We start from the raw sequence: 16,780 nt of genomic DNA on the forward strand, positions 1-16,780 counted from the left end.
AAATCCCACTTGATCATGGTGAATAATCCTTTTAATGTACTGTTGAATCCTATTGGCTAGTATTTTGGCGAGAATTTTTGCGTCTGTGTTCATCAAGGATATTGGTCTGTAGTTCTCTTTTTTGGTGGGATCCTTGTCTGGTTTTGGGATCAAGGTGATGCTGGCCTCATAAAATGAGTTTGGAAGTTTTCCTTCCATTTCTATTTTTTGGAACAGTTTCAGGAGAATAGGAATGAGTTCTTCTTTAAATGTTTGGTAGAATTCCCCTGGGAAGCCGTCTGGCCCTGGGCTTTTGTTTGTTTGGAGATTTTTGATGACTGTTTCAATCTCCTTACTGGTTATGGGCCTGTTCAGGTTTTCTATTTCTTCCTGGTTCAGTTGTGGTAGTTTATATGTCTCTAGGAATGCATCCATTTCTTCCAGATTGTCCAATTTGTTGGCGTAAAGTTGCTCATAGTATGTTCTTATAATTGTCTGTATTTCTTTGGTGTTAGTTGTGATCTCTCCTCTTTCATTCATGATTTTATTGATTTGGGTCCTTTCTCTTTTCTTTTTGATGAGTCTGGCCAGGGGTTTATCAATCTTATTGATTCTTTCAAAGAACCAGCTCCTAGTTTCATTGATTTTTTCTATTGTTTTTTTGGTTTCTATTTCATTGATTTCTGCTCTGATCTTTATGATTTCTCTTCTCCTGCTGGGTTTAGGGTTTCTTTCTTGTTCTTTCTCCAGCTCCTTTACGTGTAGGGTTAGGTTGTGTACTTGAGACCTTTCTTGTTTCTTCAGAAAGGCTTGTACCGCTATATATTTTCCTCTCAGGACTGCCTTTGCTGTGTCCCACAGATTTTGAACTGTTGTGTTTTCATTATCATTTGTTTCCATGAATTTTTTCAATTCTTCTTTAATTTCCTGGTTAACCCATTCATTCTTTAGAAGGATGCTGTTTAGTCTCCATGTATTTGGGTTCTTTCCAGCTTTCCTCTTGTGATTGAGTTCTAGCTTCAGAGCATTGTGGTCTGAAAATATGCAGGGAATGATCCTAATCTTTTGATACCGGTTGAGACCTGATTTGTGACCCAGGATGTGATCTATTCTGGAGAAGGTTCCATGTGCACTAGAGAAGAATGTGTATTCTGTTGCTTTGGGATGAAATGTTCTGAATATATCTGTGATGTCCATCTGGTCCAGTGTGTCATTTAAGGCCTTTATTTCCTTGTTGATCTTTTGCTTGGATGATCTGTCCATTTCAGTGAGGGGAGTGTTCAAGTCCCCTACTATTATTGTATTATTATTGATGTGTTTCTTTGATTTTGTTATTAATTGGTTGATATAGTTGGCTGCTCCCACGTTAGGGGCATAGATATTTAAAATTGTTAGATCTTCTTGTTGGACAGACCCTTTGAGTAGGATATAGTGTCCTTCCTCATCTCTTATTATAGTCTTTGGCTTAAAATCTAATTGATCTGATATAAGGATTGCCACTCCAGCTTTCTTCTGATGCCCATTAGCATGGTAAATTGTTTTCCACCCCCTCACTTTAAATCTGGAGGTGTCTTCGCGTCTAAAATGAGTTTCTTGTAGGCAACATACTGATGGGTTTTGTTTTTTTATCCATTCTGATACCCTGTGTCTTTTGATTGGGGCATTTAGCCCATTAACATTCAGGGTAACTATTGAGAGATATGAATTTAGTGCCATTATTAGCCTGTAAGGTGACTGTTACTGTATATTGTCTCTGTACCTTTCTGATCTACTACTTTTAGGCTCTCTCTTTGCTTAGAGGACCCCTTTCAATATTTCCTGTAGAGCTGGTTTGGTGTTTGCAAATTCTTTCAGTTTTTGTTTGTCCTGGAAGCTTTTGATCTCTCCTTCTATTTTCAATGATAGCCTAGCTGGATAGAGTATTCTTGGCTGCATGTTTTTCTCGTTGAGTGCTCTGAATATATCATGCCAGCTCTTTCTGGCCTGCCAGGTCTCTGTGGATAAGTCTGCCGCCAATCTAATATTTTTACCATTGTATGTTACAGACTTCTTTTCTCGGGCTGCTTTCAGGATTTTCTCTTTGTCACTAAGACTTGTAAATTTTACTATTAGGTGACGGGGTGTGGACCTATTCTTGTTGACTTTGAGGGGGGTTCTCTGCATCTCCTGGATTTTGATGCTTGTTCCCTTTGCCATATTAGGGAAATTCTCTCCAATGATTCTCTCCAATAGACCTTCTGCTCCCCTCTCTGTTTCTTCTTCTTCTGGAATCCCAATTATTCTAATGTTGTTTCGTCTTATGGTGTCACTTATCTCTCGAATTCTCCCCTCATGGTCCAGTAGCTGTTTGTCCCTCTTTTGCTCGGCTTCCTTATTCTCTGTCATTTGGTCTTCTATATCACTAATTCTTTCTTCTGCCTCATTGATCCTAGCAGTGAGAGCCTCCATTTTTGATTGCACCTCATTAATAGCTTTTTTGATTTCAACTTGGTTAGATTTTAGTTCTTTAATTTCTCCAGAAAGGGCTTTAATATCTCCAGAGAGGGTTTCTCTAATATCTTCCATGCCTTTTTCGAGCCCGGCTAGAATGTTCAGAATCGTCATTCTGAACTCTTGATCTGACATATTACCCATGTCTGTGTTGATTAGGTCCCTAGCCTTCGGTACTGTCTCTTGTTCTTTTGTTTGTGGTGATTTTTTCCGCCTTGTCATTTTGTCCAGATAAGAGGATATGAAGGAGCAAATAAACTACTAAAAGGGTGGCAAAGACCCCGGAAAAATGCGCTGTAACCAAATGAGAAGAGACCCCAAATTGTGGGGGGGAGAAAGGGGATAAAACAGCTTCTGAAAAAAAAAGAAAAGAAAAAAGAAAAAAAAAAAAAAAGAAAGAAAAAAATTTAAAAAATAAAAAAAATAAAAAAATACAAAAAAGAAAGAAAAATATATATATTTAGATGAACTAGTCAAAAAATGTTAAAAAAGAAAAGGGTAAAAGTTTTAAAAAATTTAGCAGAAGAAGAAAAAAGAAAAAAGAAAAAAAAATTGAAAAAAGAAAAAAAAATTGAAAAAAGAAAAAAAAATTGAAGTAGCCGCAAGACTAACGAATCATGGGGAGAAAGCCATGAGTTCCGTGCTTTGCTTTCTCCTCCTCTGGAATTGCTCTGCTGTCTTAGGAATTGAATCTGCTTTCTCCTTGATAGATGAACTTCGTCCTGGCTGGATATTTTGTTGATCTTCTGGGGGAGGGGCCTGTTGTAGTGACTCTCAAGTGTCTTTGCCCGAGGCGGGATTGCACCGCCCTTACCGGCGGCCGGACTAAGTAATCCGCTCGGGTTCGCTTTTGGGAGCTTCTGTTCCCTGAACGCTTTCCGTAGAGTTCCGGAGGACGGGAATGAAAATGGCGGCCTCCCAGTCTCCGGCCCGGAGGAGCCGAGAGCCTGGGGCCCCACTCCTCAGTGCGCCCCCAGAGGACAGCACCCAATCACTCCCGTATCCCCAGCCTCTAGCCGCGCTCCGAGCTCACCCAGCCCGCGACCAGTTCAAGGTAACCCCGAGCTGAGAGTTCAGTCCTCGGCTCTGTCTTGGCAGCCGGCTTCTCCGTTCTAATAGCTGCGAGCTCTCCGACACTCTGACACCCCCGATCCTTCTGTGACCCTGCGGGGCCTGGGGCCACGCTGGCCCCGCGTGGGCTTCACCCCGGTTTAGCCCCTGGAGCAATGTCCCTCCGTGGAACAGACTTTTAAAAGTCCTGATTTTGTGCTCCGTTCCTCCGCCGCTTGCCGGGAGCCGGCCCCTCCCCCCGCGGTCTATCTTCCCGTCGTTTTAGATTCACTTCTCCGCCAGTCCTACCTTTCAGAAAGTGGTTGATTTTCTGTTTCTAGAGTTGCTGTTCTTCTTCTCTTCGCTCTCCCGTTGGATTTGTAGGTGTTTGCAATGTTTAGATAAGCTATCGAGCTGATCTCCTGCTACCTGATGTAGTCTCAGGCTGCTACTTCTCCGCCATCTTGACTCCTGGCTTTCTACTTTTATACTCACAAGTCTTCCGAGCGGCCAGTGCACGTCTTTCTCTGGACTCGGTGTCCTTGGATCGCTGGGAATATACAGAGAAACACCCTTCCACACCCCTAGGGAGCTGAGTGTGCTGCAAAGCCTGGCATAAAGTGGGATCAGCCCCAAGTAGCCAGCGATGGAGCCTTGTCCCTCATGTCACCAAACCCAGGCTGGGGAGACATCACCCATCTTCGAAGTGGGCAGGAACATGACCGTTTTCTACCTCCAGTGGAATTGCAAACCGGTAAGAAGAAAGGTCTGCCCCAACCCAGTTAGGCCCATTTTGTAGGTTTTGCAGGACGAGGGAAGAGGGAGAGTGCGAGAAGAGGAGCACTCAGCACCGGCCAGGCTGGGAGGGGGAGCGGGGTACGGTGGAGGGACGCGTGCTCCTTCGGACCAGCAACTGAGGAGAGTGGTGTCCCCTGGTCTTCTGAACCCCCATTTACAAAAGGCTTAGAATATAAAATCAGGATATTGTGTTAGAAGAGGGAGAAGCACAGTGTAACCCGGGAAAAGACTGATTAAGGGCAGTTGTGGAGGAAAAAATGAAGTGATTCCCAGGCGCCCAACATGTCCTCCTATGTTGGAAAGGATGCTTGGGAAGAGACCGTTTCCTCTAGGGTGTGCAGCCTGGGCAGGGCATCCTACTGGTGTGGTAGTAGCAGCGGGATGAGAAAGGCATGATCTTACTCCTGTTTATAGGAGTGAAAAAACAAGGCTTAGGGAGGCTGCTGAAGGTCTGACAACTAGGAAAGGATAGAAACTTTTTTTGACCGGCAAAAAAAATCGGATTATTTTACCTTTCTTCTGTAATAGACCAGGAACATCCCATTTCACAGTATCTGGAGGTTACCTCTGGGATCGGTCATTTATTCAGTTGTCCTAAATCCTGATTTCTGAGCTTTATCTAGCTGAGGTTTTGGATTTAGAAGGCGCTAAAAATCTATTGATTGGTTTCACTTTTCTCTGCATAAGTGACGAGAACTTAGCACCGGCATAGGGATGGATACAGCAAGGGTTCAGGATATAAAAACATATGCAGCTTTTCTGGGCATCTTCCTTATATGCATTCGCTTTAACAACAACAACAAAAAGTCAGCGTCATTATGAATTTTTCTAATACATTGGAAGGCATTCACATTCTGACGTTTGGGGAGGTGATGCGCTCCTGCTCTTGTTTAAGTCAGGGGTCGGATGGATAGGAGGGGCTAATTCTAAGTCTCAGGCTTCAGACTTGAACTTGAACGTCAGCCATATTTGTTTTTCAGTTTAGGTTCCTCTTGGCCTCATCTGGCGTTAGCATCCGGGGCTGCGTTTAGCCATCAGCTTGGTCGTAATGAAGACAGCCACCTGTTCTGTCTCCCGTCTGGGGTGGTCAGGAGTAATGGGAAGCAGGCTTTTACAGACTACAGATCACAATGATTGGAAAGAACACAGGGACTTTTTTTTTTTTTTAATGTGAAAGGGAAATTGAATTGTAACTAAATTTAAGTTTCTCCATTGTGCAAATCCCATCTTAAATGACAAGGGATTATACCAGATAGTTTTGGATTTGGGTCCAATATTTGACCTTATAGCAACTCTGAGAGATTAGACGGTAGTTCTCTGGAGAATGCCCTCCGGATTTGATCTTTAAACAGAGCCGGATTAATTCCACTCCTTTCTGCTTTTAAGAGTAACGCTGTTTGGGGATGCACGAAAGCCGTGCTAGACATCTTGGCTGATATTTTCTTTCAGCATGATTTCTGGGGGTGTTTAGACTTCTCTAATGAAATGCTGCTGTCCTTGGGAAAAGGACGGGTGAGAAGAATATTTGTCAGACACAAAATAATCAAACACTAGTACTGAAATGCCTCAGAGCTCAGAGGATGAGGAGGGAGCAGACACCAGCTTCTTATTTCAAAGGTGGTCGAGTGATGAAGGACCGATCATGGAGAGCTGGTGGGCTGAAGGTGGGCTCCCCTGTCCTGGCTGGGGGGTGGCTCCATGTCTTCCTTGCCCAGGTCCCTGATTTTTGTGGTAGAGCTTGAAGTTTGGGGAGCCCAGTGCTCCGATGAGCCAAGAGAGGCCCCCCTTCACTCCCTCCTTCAAAGCCCAGTGGACAATAAGAATCTTCCGTCTGATGCAGAGGGTTGGGAGGAGTGCAGCAGCACCCCGGAGAAGGGGCCACGCTACCGAAGCACGTGTTTGGCGTGGCAAGTCTCGTGGTGGTGGTGGCAGTGCTGGACGTGGGGTCCCACGGAGCCTCCAGCGAGATCGTTGCCCTGGGCGGACGAGCAGCCCACGAACTAAGAAATAAAGGCAGTGCAGGAGGTCAGCTTCCCCACAGGCTTCATTGTCTGCTGGACTTGAGTGAGCTTTGATCGGGGCTAGGCTCCCGCTGGTCATTCGATGGCCCCTCAGTCATCCGACTTCCTCCTGTCTGACCCTCAGGCCCCGCACCGATAGAATGAAGGCAGGTCCGGCGCGGTCATTGAGAGGAGTAACTGACGCGGTATAGATGAGAATATAGACTGTACTAGACAGGATACCGTAAAATGTGTCAACCTTTTGAGAGATTGCTTGTTCGATTGTGAATTCTGTGTGTAACTCCTCGCAGACGTACCCACTGCTACCCGTATTACATGTTCAGCTACATATATGTGATGTCACACTACTACATATGTGTCATTCTCTTATGTCACATGCAGACGGATACGTGTGAAACTCCCAATAAAACACCTGGCTGCAATTAGGAATTTTTTTGTATCCCACCTGATCTTGGCTTTTCAACCTTTTGTGAATCTTTGCAGGACCGTCTTCTATTTTCTTATGTTCAGCTTCGCGTCCTGGACTTCAAAGTCGTTTCTGTAATTCCATGTCATGTGGGGTATATCACTTACTTGGTGTATGTGACGGAAGAATCTAAGAAATTTTCTAGATGGGGAAAGGCATTTCCTGAGTGGGTTTTTCTTTTTTTTAATGTTAGGGACAATTATGGTTTTCAATGTCAAGGCAGTTTCTTTCCTTTCCTTTTTTTTTTTTTTTTAGTTCTAATTTGCAATATTCATTTATCACGTGTTAGATTTTTTTTAGTATTTATTTTTTTAATTTTATTTTTTCAGTGTTCCAAGATTCATTGTTTATGCAACACACCCAGTGCTCCATGCAATCTGTGCCCTCCTCAATACCCACCACCAGGCTCACCCAACCCCCCCCCCCCGATAAAACCCTCAGATTGTTTCTCAGAGTCCACAGTCTCTCATGCTTCGTCTCCCCCTCCCATTTCCCCCAACTCACTTCTCCTCTCCATCTCCCGATGTCCTCCATGCTATTCCTTATGCTCCACAAATAAGTGAAACCATATGATAATTGACTCTCTCTGCTTGACTTAGTTCACTCAGCATAATCTCTTCCAGTCCTGTCCAAGTTGCTACAAATGTTGGGTGTTCATCCTTTCTGATGGAGGCGTAATACTCCATAGTGAATATCGCACAAATCTTCCTTATCCATTCGTCTGTTGAAGGGCATCTCAGCTCTTTCCACAGTTTGGCGACCGTGGCCATTGCTGCTGTGAACATTGGGTACAGATGGCCCTTCTTTTCACTACATCTGTATCTTTGGGGTCAATACCCAGTAGTGCAGTTGCAGGGTCATAGGGTAGCTCTATTTTTAATTTTTTTTTTGCAAATTCTTCAACTGGTGAATGACACTTCTGAAACCTTATACCTTATTCTAGGCTTCTTCATTAATTTTGTACTAGAGTGTAAAGAAACACAGAAGAAAGTCATATTTAAGTAGTGCTTTTCTATAAATGAGCTTGAGTGATTTCAACCATAGTGATAAAATGTTCCTCATTTGATAAAGCAATTAAACTTGATTTTTGTGAAAATGATCTCTCCCCGTCAAAACTTGAAATTCCCCTTATCCTTCTGCTCCCTCTTCATTAAGCACTCCCTCTTGTATTCAGAATGTAACCCTTAAGCCACATGCCCTAGAAGGCAGGGGTCAGGAATATGAGTGAAATTGAGGTGTGATTCATGTCCTTAAGCCAAAACTCTTGTATGGTCTCTATTTCCTAAGTATGATTTCTTTTGCTAGCTGTGAGATTATCTTATGGATGATCATATCCAAAGAAATGTGCCTCTTTTCCTCCTTGTTCTCTGATTGATCCATTTCACAGACCACACAAGTTCCCAGGTCGGGAACTTGGTGCAAAGTCTGCAAAACCCAGGCTGCATCTTTTCTCTCTGGACACATTCACGCGCACATTCTCGAAAGAGATCCTCCTCACTAGGTCAGCCATTAGTTTGATGTAATATCCAAATCAAACAGTCACTTTCCTGTTTACATTCCAGTCCTGAACTTGCCCTGAGAATGTGAGTGTTGCGAACCTAGGCCGTAACTCTCCTTGGAATTATCCAGCTACCACACTTACAGCTTTGTTTTTGGCTCGACGTGCATGTGAAGGCTTCGGAGGACCTAAATTCATACAAATGTTTGTTGAACTTGTGTGAGCCCAAACAGTTCATTAGCTGCTAGAATGATCAGGCAGGAGGTGGTTGCTCCATTTGGAGGGTGACCTTTATGCACTCGGAGCTGGATCCCATATTTATGGGCCACAGTGTATTGAAATTCTAGGAGTCCTGTCCCGTGGGAGGATAAAAGGTGGGAGGGAAACTTGGGGCCGTGAATAGGGAGGGAAGAATACGGTGACGATTCTGGGAGAGTGGGGACCATTCAGCATCCTTCTCACTGTGCCTGCCCCCTGCTTCTCCGGGTTACTGAGTCCAGTGCGGTGGATAACGCAGAGGCTGTTTCAAAACCAATGTTTCAAACAACTCAGTGGACATCTTTCTTCATTATGTTAGTAATGGTTTACTCATATGTTCTTTTAGTTAGTGCATGCCTGGTTAGTTCCCACGCATTGATTTCCTCCTGTGTTCCTGCTGTGGGTTCATTCCCTTGTGCTCGGAGGCAAGAACTTCTGGCTGGACACCAGCCCACGGAGGCTGCAGGGTCTTCGAGTAGACGCGACCGTGGGGCGCTGCCCACGTGCTGACCAGGCTGTGCTAGAGGTGCCCAGCTCTGCTCAGCGGGGAGCTGAAGACAGGTATTTCCTTTCATATGTCCTCACCGAGTGGCGATCTGTGACCCAGGGTCTCCGTGTTCAGCCACAGCCTTTCAAGCATTGTCTGGCTGAGAAATGAAAATGGCACTCTTACTATTCTACAGTTTTCCAAGAGTCATTTGCGAACCAAATGAGTGATGCTAGCCTCATGGTCCGTCCAACATGGGAAAACCGTGGTTTATTTAATTGATTTTAAAATTTTATATTTGATTACCTGGATGATTTTCACTGAATCCACTACTGAAAAGGGGAGTGCATGGTGTCAATCCCCGCCCCCGCCCTCCAGGATATGGAGGGGCTGCAGGGGAAGGAGGAGGGAGGGGATTCCCCTAAACCCCTAACCAGTGGAGTTTCAACCACTTGCCATGGGGTTTCAACCTCTGGACCTAGGTCTTCTTACAGCAAAAGTAAGGGTTTGGACCAGATCTTCCACAAGGACCTGGGCAGTGGTATTTGGTGATGCTGTGAGTTTATGGCTCACATGGGCCAATAGTAATCTAGAACTTTGAGCTGGAACCTGGAGGCGAGCTGGAGTCCGTTTCCTCTCTTCTGGAATGGGCACAGCCCAAGGGCAGCAGCGGTTTCTCATGGTCCACAGGGAGGCAGAGACCCGGCCGCTGGGCAGGTGCCCCTCACATCCTTGCAAGAACGCTGCTCTGTTTCTGAGCTTGTAGCTTCCAAGTTCTATAAAAGGTGCTCTCTAAAAGGTGGACTGAAGAGAGCCTTGGTGCCCGGCACCGCTGCGCCCCCACTTGAAGTCAAATTCCTCCTGTGGGCCAATGAGGCTGGCTCAGCTATGCACCCAGGTCAGACCCCAGGGGGAGAAGTGCATTCCCTCGGTCTGAATGTGCACTCAGCGCCTTTAGATCGAGCCTGCAGAACCTCAAAACAAACAACTGTCTGTGCCAATTCGGCTGTTTTGACAAAGAATGAAAAGAGCTCAGGTTCTTACGAACAATCAATGATTCGATTGCCCTGTAACATAGCGACTGCTGGACACTCCTGTCTGGTTCTGGGACATCGGGGCCAGTGCCCTGCGCCCTCTGCGGGGATCCCAGCCCCCTCCGGCGCTGTGCTCCAGGATGGCGACGGGACTCCGCACTTCTGTCAGAGCTCGCCAGGTGACTCTGAGGTCTAGCTTGTTGACGATTAATTTATAGCTGATCACCAAACCTCAGTTGGGTAAATCCGGCTACTTTCCTTGGAGCTCTATTTGACTATTAAGTCTGGGGAAGAGGGCCGCGTCCTGAATTCTGTGCAGAGCTGGTGGCCCGCGTCCCATCCTTGTGCTTGGCTGTTTGGTTGCAGCCTCCCTGCCTCCTCTCTGTTCTTTCCCAGCCTCCCTACTTCCCATTCCACTCACTCACCGTGTCACGTGGCTTTTTTGTTGTTCAGCCGAGGCTAGAATTCGGAGCTGAGTCCTGTCATTTCTCTTTTTTCATTTATTTAAAAAAAAAAGTGCTTCAAAGTCCGAGTTTCCTCCTCATGTTCAAGTTCTCTGGGGAATTCAGCAGGCGCTGCCTGACTCTCACGCCCCTGGCCTTGTTGGTAGTTTCATGCCTCCTGCGCGGTTCCTTGCATGTTCTCCTGCCGGGTATCTGGAGAAAGTGGAAATGTCTGCAAGGGAGTCCTGGATATAAGACACTGAAGGGCTGTGGGGTGACCTTGACGCATGGCATTGATCCGTCAGTGGTTTTCAGGAAAAGCCTTCAAAGTCCAGAAGTCACTTTCTATTTTAAAACACATTCTGTAACTCTTGTAACCCACTCCCAAGTGACCCTGGGGAACGGTGTCTGAGCTCACTGTCTCATCTCTGCAAGCTGCATCTCTTTACCAGACACATTCTGGAGACCAGCATTCTTTAGAAATTTCAGCTTGAAAACAACCTTCTGTTTACAGTTCTTTTGCCCAAGACTTTTGCATAGCTCCTGTGTCTATGTGAATATTTCTGCTTGTTTCTTTATCAATTCCCTAAGTCTGTTTACCCTGCTGTATTTCTGTGTTTCTCCATGTTATGCTGACTTCAAAATCTTTTGTTGCATTAAAATCTGTTCTGGCTTGCTCGAAAAACAGATCTCTGTGTATCTCTTATTTATTTGTTCTTTTGCATCTGATTGAGTTTTTCTTCTTCTTCTTCTTAAGAAGCACCATCAGATGGTGGGGCTCTCTGAGTCCTGGGGAGGCAGGAAAGTAGGGGCTCTCCTGCCAATTCTGAGTTAGGTGAAGCCTGGGGATCCAGAGGGGCCGTGAGCTGGGGATCCTCCCCCTATCTCATCACCTAGCCCCCCAACTTCGGTCAGAGGGCTTGTGGGATCCTATGGCAAGGTGACCCCCTGCTTTTATCAGCTATAAAAGACTTGATCTTTTTATTTGTTTTTTTATTTTTTATTTCTTTTCAGCATAACAGAATTCATTGTTTTTGCAACACACCCAGTGCTCCATGCAATACGTGCCCTCTCTATTACCTACCACCTGGTTCCCCCAACCTCCCACCCCCCGCCCCTTCAAAACCCTCAGGTTGTTTCTCAGAGTCCATAGTCTCTCATGGTTCATCTCCCCCTCCAGTTTACTCAACTCCCTTTTCCTCTCCATCTCCCCGTGTCCTCCGTGTTATTTGTTACGTTCCGCAAATAAGTGAAACCATATGATACTTGACTCTCTCTGCTTGACTTATTTCACTCAGCATAATCTCTTCCAGTCCCGTCCATGTTGCTACAAAAGTTGGGTATTCATCCTTTCTGCTGGAGGCATAATACTCCATCGTGTATATGGACCACATCTTCCTTATCCATTCGTCCGTTGAAGGGCATCTTGGTTCTTTCCACAGTTTGGCGACCGTGGCCATTGCTGCTATAAACATTGGGGTACAGATGGCCCTTCTTTTCACTACATCTGTATCTTTGGGATAAATACCCAGTAGTGCAATTGCAGGGTCATAGGGAAGCTCTATTTTTAATTTCTTGAGGAATCTCCACGCTGTTTTCCAGAGTGGCTGCACCAATTTGCATTCCCACCAACAGTGTAAGAGGGTTCCCCTTTCTCCACATTCTCTCCAACACACGTTGTTTCCTATCTTGCTAATTTTGGCCATTCTAACTGGTGTCAGGTGATATCTCAATGTGGTTTTAATTTGAATCTCCCTGATGGCTAGTCATGATGAACATTTTTTCATGTGTCTGATGGCCATTTGTATGTCTTCATTGGAGAAGTGTCTGTTCATATCTTCTGCCCATTTTTTGATATGATTATCTGTTTAGTGTGGGTTGAGTTTGAGGAGTTCTTTATAGATCCTAGATATCAACCTTTTGTCTGTACTGTCATTTGCAAATATCTTCTCCCATTCCGTGGGTTTCCTCTTTGTTTTGTTGACTGTTTCCTTTGCTGTGCAGAAGCTTTTGATCTTGATGAAGTCCCAAAAGTTCATTTTTGCTTTTGTTTCCTTTGCCTTTGGAGACATATCTTGAAAGAAGTTGCTGTGGCTGATATTGAAGAGGTTACTGCCTATGTTCTCCTCCAGGATTCTGATGGATTCCTGTCTCACGTTGAGGTCTTTTATCAATTTCGAGTTAATCTTTGTGTACGTGTAAGAGAATGGTCGAGTTTCATTCTTCTACATATAGCTGTCCAGTTTTCCCAGCACCATTTATTGAAGAGACTGTCTTTCTTCCACTGTATATTTTTTCCTGCTTTGTCAAAGATTATTTGACCATAGAGTTGAGGGTCCATATCTGGGCACTCTACTCTGTTCCACTGGTCTATGTAAAAGACTTGGTCTTGAAGGAAATTGTGTTTTGTGCTTTCACCTGGTTTAGGGAGCCATGTTCTATCCATGCCACCGAAATCTGGCAATCAAGGTACAGTGTAGTGGTGTGTTTAAGAAATTGTCAAAAACAATGACAGAAAAGATTTTTAGAGAACCCGAATGTAAGTGCTTACATTAAGAAAGGTAGTGGGTTTTTTTTTCCTTCCTGACTATTTCATGTTTACAAGCTAAACGGGTTGTAAATAGTTTACGTTTTTATTGCAATTTAATCCACAAGACTACTAAAACTTTAAGGACTCTGACATCTGATTGATTTTTTTAGTTTATGAAGAATGTGTAGTACTCTCACCTGAAGACACACTCAACATAATGATGAGCCAAAAAATGATTTTTTTAGGGGGTAGTAATATCTCTGTGGGATGTGTGTGTGTCTGTCTGTCTGTGATGTGTGTGTGAGAGACAGATAGAGGCATGTTAAAAACCTCCTCGGACTCAAGCAGATACAAAAAGGTCACATTTCTTTCTGGTCTTTGCTCCCAAGTCATTCTGTTTTGGCCCACCGAAGGCAGTAAGTAAACTCACTTCTCTCCTCAGACTTATCACTACCCGGCATTTTATGTTCCTCTCCTCCCTCATTTTTGGGGTCTTCTGGAGTACTTATAAAAACTGAAGCCTGACTCAAGTGAGAGTTATTTCTCACCTGTCCATTCCTTGAATCAGGCAACTGTTTCCGAGCGTAGACGGTCCCTGCCGCACGACATAGATGCGGAGTCACCCGTGCCCGGCGCAGAGCTGGTGGGGTCCCAGACTGGCCCCCCGACAGGGCAGACGGCAGGACGCAGCATGAGTCTGGCAGAAATCCAGACGGCCTTCTCGGACCAAGCCTCTGAAAATGATCTGCACCTCGTCAACACTTTCCAAAGGGCATTTTTGCCTCTGAATGGTAGTAGTGAAAACAATCTTTCTCCTGCGTTTTGTATGTTCCGAAAGTCACACCTGTATTTCCTCTGTTCCTCCTCGTGTCCGCACATGTAAGTGCTAACCCCCCACATTAGCACTGGGGGTTTTGTTCGGGCTCTCTGGGGCAGACCCTGCAGGAAAGGCAATCCTTCAGGGTGTAGACGGTCATCTGTCTGACGAAGATCCGTGATGTGATTGTCTTTCAGGTGAAAGGTTTCTTACATTTTTGGCATCTTTAAGAGACTTTCCTGACATTGTTTTTGACAAGTTTTTTGTCGTTGCTTTGGAAGCTCCTTTTCCAGAAAGGGCATCCCTACTGAGTCGTTCTCAAAGCCCAGTATTTACTTCTTTGTATTCCCCAACCCCCGGTTTCACAACAGCAGGCTCTAAGTCTTGTGTAACATTTGTCTATTTTTTTTTTCAACTTGTCTTACATTTTGGTAGATCTTGAATGATTATGCAACTTGATGATGCCACTCAAAATTGACTTCAGACCAGGGCGCCTGGCTGGCTCAGTCTGTACAGCGTGTGACTCTTGATCTGGGGGTTGTGAGTTCAGCCCCCATGTTGGGTGTAGAGATTACTTAAAGAATAAAATCTTGGGGCGCCTGGGTGGCTCAGTGGGTTAAAGCCTCTGCCTTTCGCTCAGGTCATGATCCCAGGGTCCTGGGATTGAGCCCCGCATCGGGCTCTCTGCTTGGCAGGGAGCCTGCTTCCTCCTCTCTCTCTCTCTGCCTGCCTCTCTCCCTACTTGTGATCTCTATCTGTCAAATAAATAAATAAAATCTTTAAAAAAAAAAGAATAAAATCTTTTTTGTAACATTTTAATTTAATTTTTTTTCTGTGTTCCAAGATTCGTTGTTTATGCACCACACTCAGTGCTCTCTGCAGTACGTGCCTCCTTAATACCTACCACCAGGCTCACCCAACCCCCCAACCCCTCCCCTCTAAAACCCTCAGTTTGTTTGTCAGAGTCCACAGTCTCTCATGGTTTGTCCCCCCCCCTCCAATTTCCCCCAATTCACTTTTCCTTTCTTTCTCCTAATGTCCTCCGTGTTACTCCTTATGCTCCACAAGTAAGTGAAACCATATGATAATTGACTTTCCCTGTTTGACTAATTTCATGTGGCATAATCTCCTCCAGTCCCGTCCATGTTGATGCAAAAGTTGGGTATTCGTCCTTTCTGATGACAGTGTAATATTCCAAAAGAATTTAAAAAATCAAATTCAGACCACAAGAGGTATGAAAGATTGTAGTAACTTGTGTTATTTATCCATTTTTAATCTTGCAGCATGTTCTCATATTACTTGCATTTCTTATAAAGTGAATATTTTTTCTCACCTTTTGGTTTAGCACGTCTAATCGTGGGTTAACCCGTGTCCATTCTCTCTGACGCTTCTTTACGGGTCTGATCGACGTTTATCACCTCACAGTAGATTCCTTTCCCCTGGGCTTCTGCTCACTCACCTGTTGGCACAGGAAAGTTCCTGTGTTTATAATATTAACTAGAACCCGCGGTGTGTTGGTAAATGTTTAATAACCAGCTCACTAGAAAAAATGAAAAAGCAAAACATTGATTTGCAACGTCTGCCATTTCCATGGTATAAATGCTCCGATTGTGGCTGACTTTAATGGCTTAATAATTAGCTTTAAAAATTCTTGAAGTTTTGGGCACCTGGGTGGCTCAGTGGGTTAAAGCCTCTGCCTTCGGCTCAGATCATGATCCCAGGGTCCTGGGATTGAGCCCCACATGGGGCTCTCTGCTCAGCAGGGAGCCTGCTTCCTCCTCTCTGTCTGCCTGCCTCTCTGCCTACTTGTGATCTCTGTCTGTCAAATAAATGAGTAAAATCTTTAAGAAAAAAATTCTTGAAGATTTATCAGTTGCGTCTCTCACTGGGTCGTATGAGTAAGCTCTAAAACACAATGATTAATAACAGTTGTATAACTTTACAGATAATCATGCTTTATGACTGTGATTTCATTTCTGATTTTGACGGGAGGAAGGACTGGCTGGAAGGAGCGCTGGTGGCCATCAGTAGGCAGAGCGGGAATGGGATTCTGCCTTTGAGCGGAGCCTTCCCGGTGCCTTTGTCCCTCACGGCAACTGCTTCCCCTCGTGAAGATCCCTTCATGGCGCCGTGCTTGAACTCTAAAGAGATGCACCTCTTAGAAATGACTTAGAAATGATTATTTGGTGTTCCATTGCTTTAGTAAGTTATTGGTTTTTAGCTATTTGAGAGTACCCTTGACAAATCATAGCCTACCTATAAAAAAGCTGGTGAATTTTTTTCCTCTCTGGTCTTAAGCGTCATTTTTGTCTTCACATCGAGTGTTTTGGGTCTGATTGTCCGATACTATTTTACTACTTGAAGGCAGCGTTCAGGCAACCCTTCCTTAATGCTGTAGAAGCAGAACCAGCGGGACTTCATGGTTCCTGTTTCCTTGTAGAGGACTTAATACATGTCCCTGAGTCACTTTGCGTGCCCTGGGAAACATTTGGACGTTTTCATTGCATTTGGAAAAAACACCTCGCCGGGCAGTATTTTCATAACACGGATGGGATCATCTCAGAATGACTTGCGGTGTGGGAGGAGGATGGCAGCAACTGCCATTTGCTGGGGACTCGGGTGCCAGGCCCAGCCGGGAGTCCTGTATGCATAGCGTTTCGTTTGCTTCTCCTTGAAGACGGACACTAATGTATGCGGTGTGCTGCGGCCGGGGTCTGTGTGGGTCCGACGTGCCCGTGTTCGTGAGTGACAGAACTGGCGTTTGAACCGGCTTTGCCCGACTCCAAAAGATGCATGTGGTTTCCATATGACAGAGTTTGTCACCCCGTTTTGATAAGGGATAACAAATGACAGACGTATCTTCATTAGCTTGTAAAGAAGCGTCAAGAAGCATTTTCTACAAAGTTGGG

The 16,780-nt window shown here is 44.9% G+C and overlaps 1 protein-coding gene and 1 pseudogene across 4 annotated transcripts in view; one reads left to right on the top strand and one right to left on the bottom strand.

The window, feature by feature from the left end:
- DISC1 (DISC1 scaffold protein) overlaps window positions 1-16,780 on the top strand; it is a 383,714-nt gene that overhangs the window by 193,835 nt on the left and 173,099 nt on the right. The window lies entirely within an intron of this gene.
- LOC123955532 overlaps window positions 6,201-16,780 on the bottom strand; it is a 41,859-nt pseudogene continuing 31,279 nt past the window's right edge.

This window comes from Meles meles, chromosome 13, assembly GCF_922984935.1.
Source record: "Meles meles chromosome 13, mMelMel3.1 paternal haplotype, whole genome shotgun sequence".
Taxonomy (NCBI): Eukaryota; Metazoa; Chordata; class Mammalia; order Carnivora; family Mustelidae; genus Meles; species Meles meles.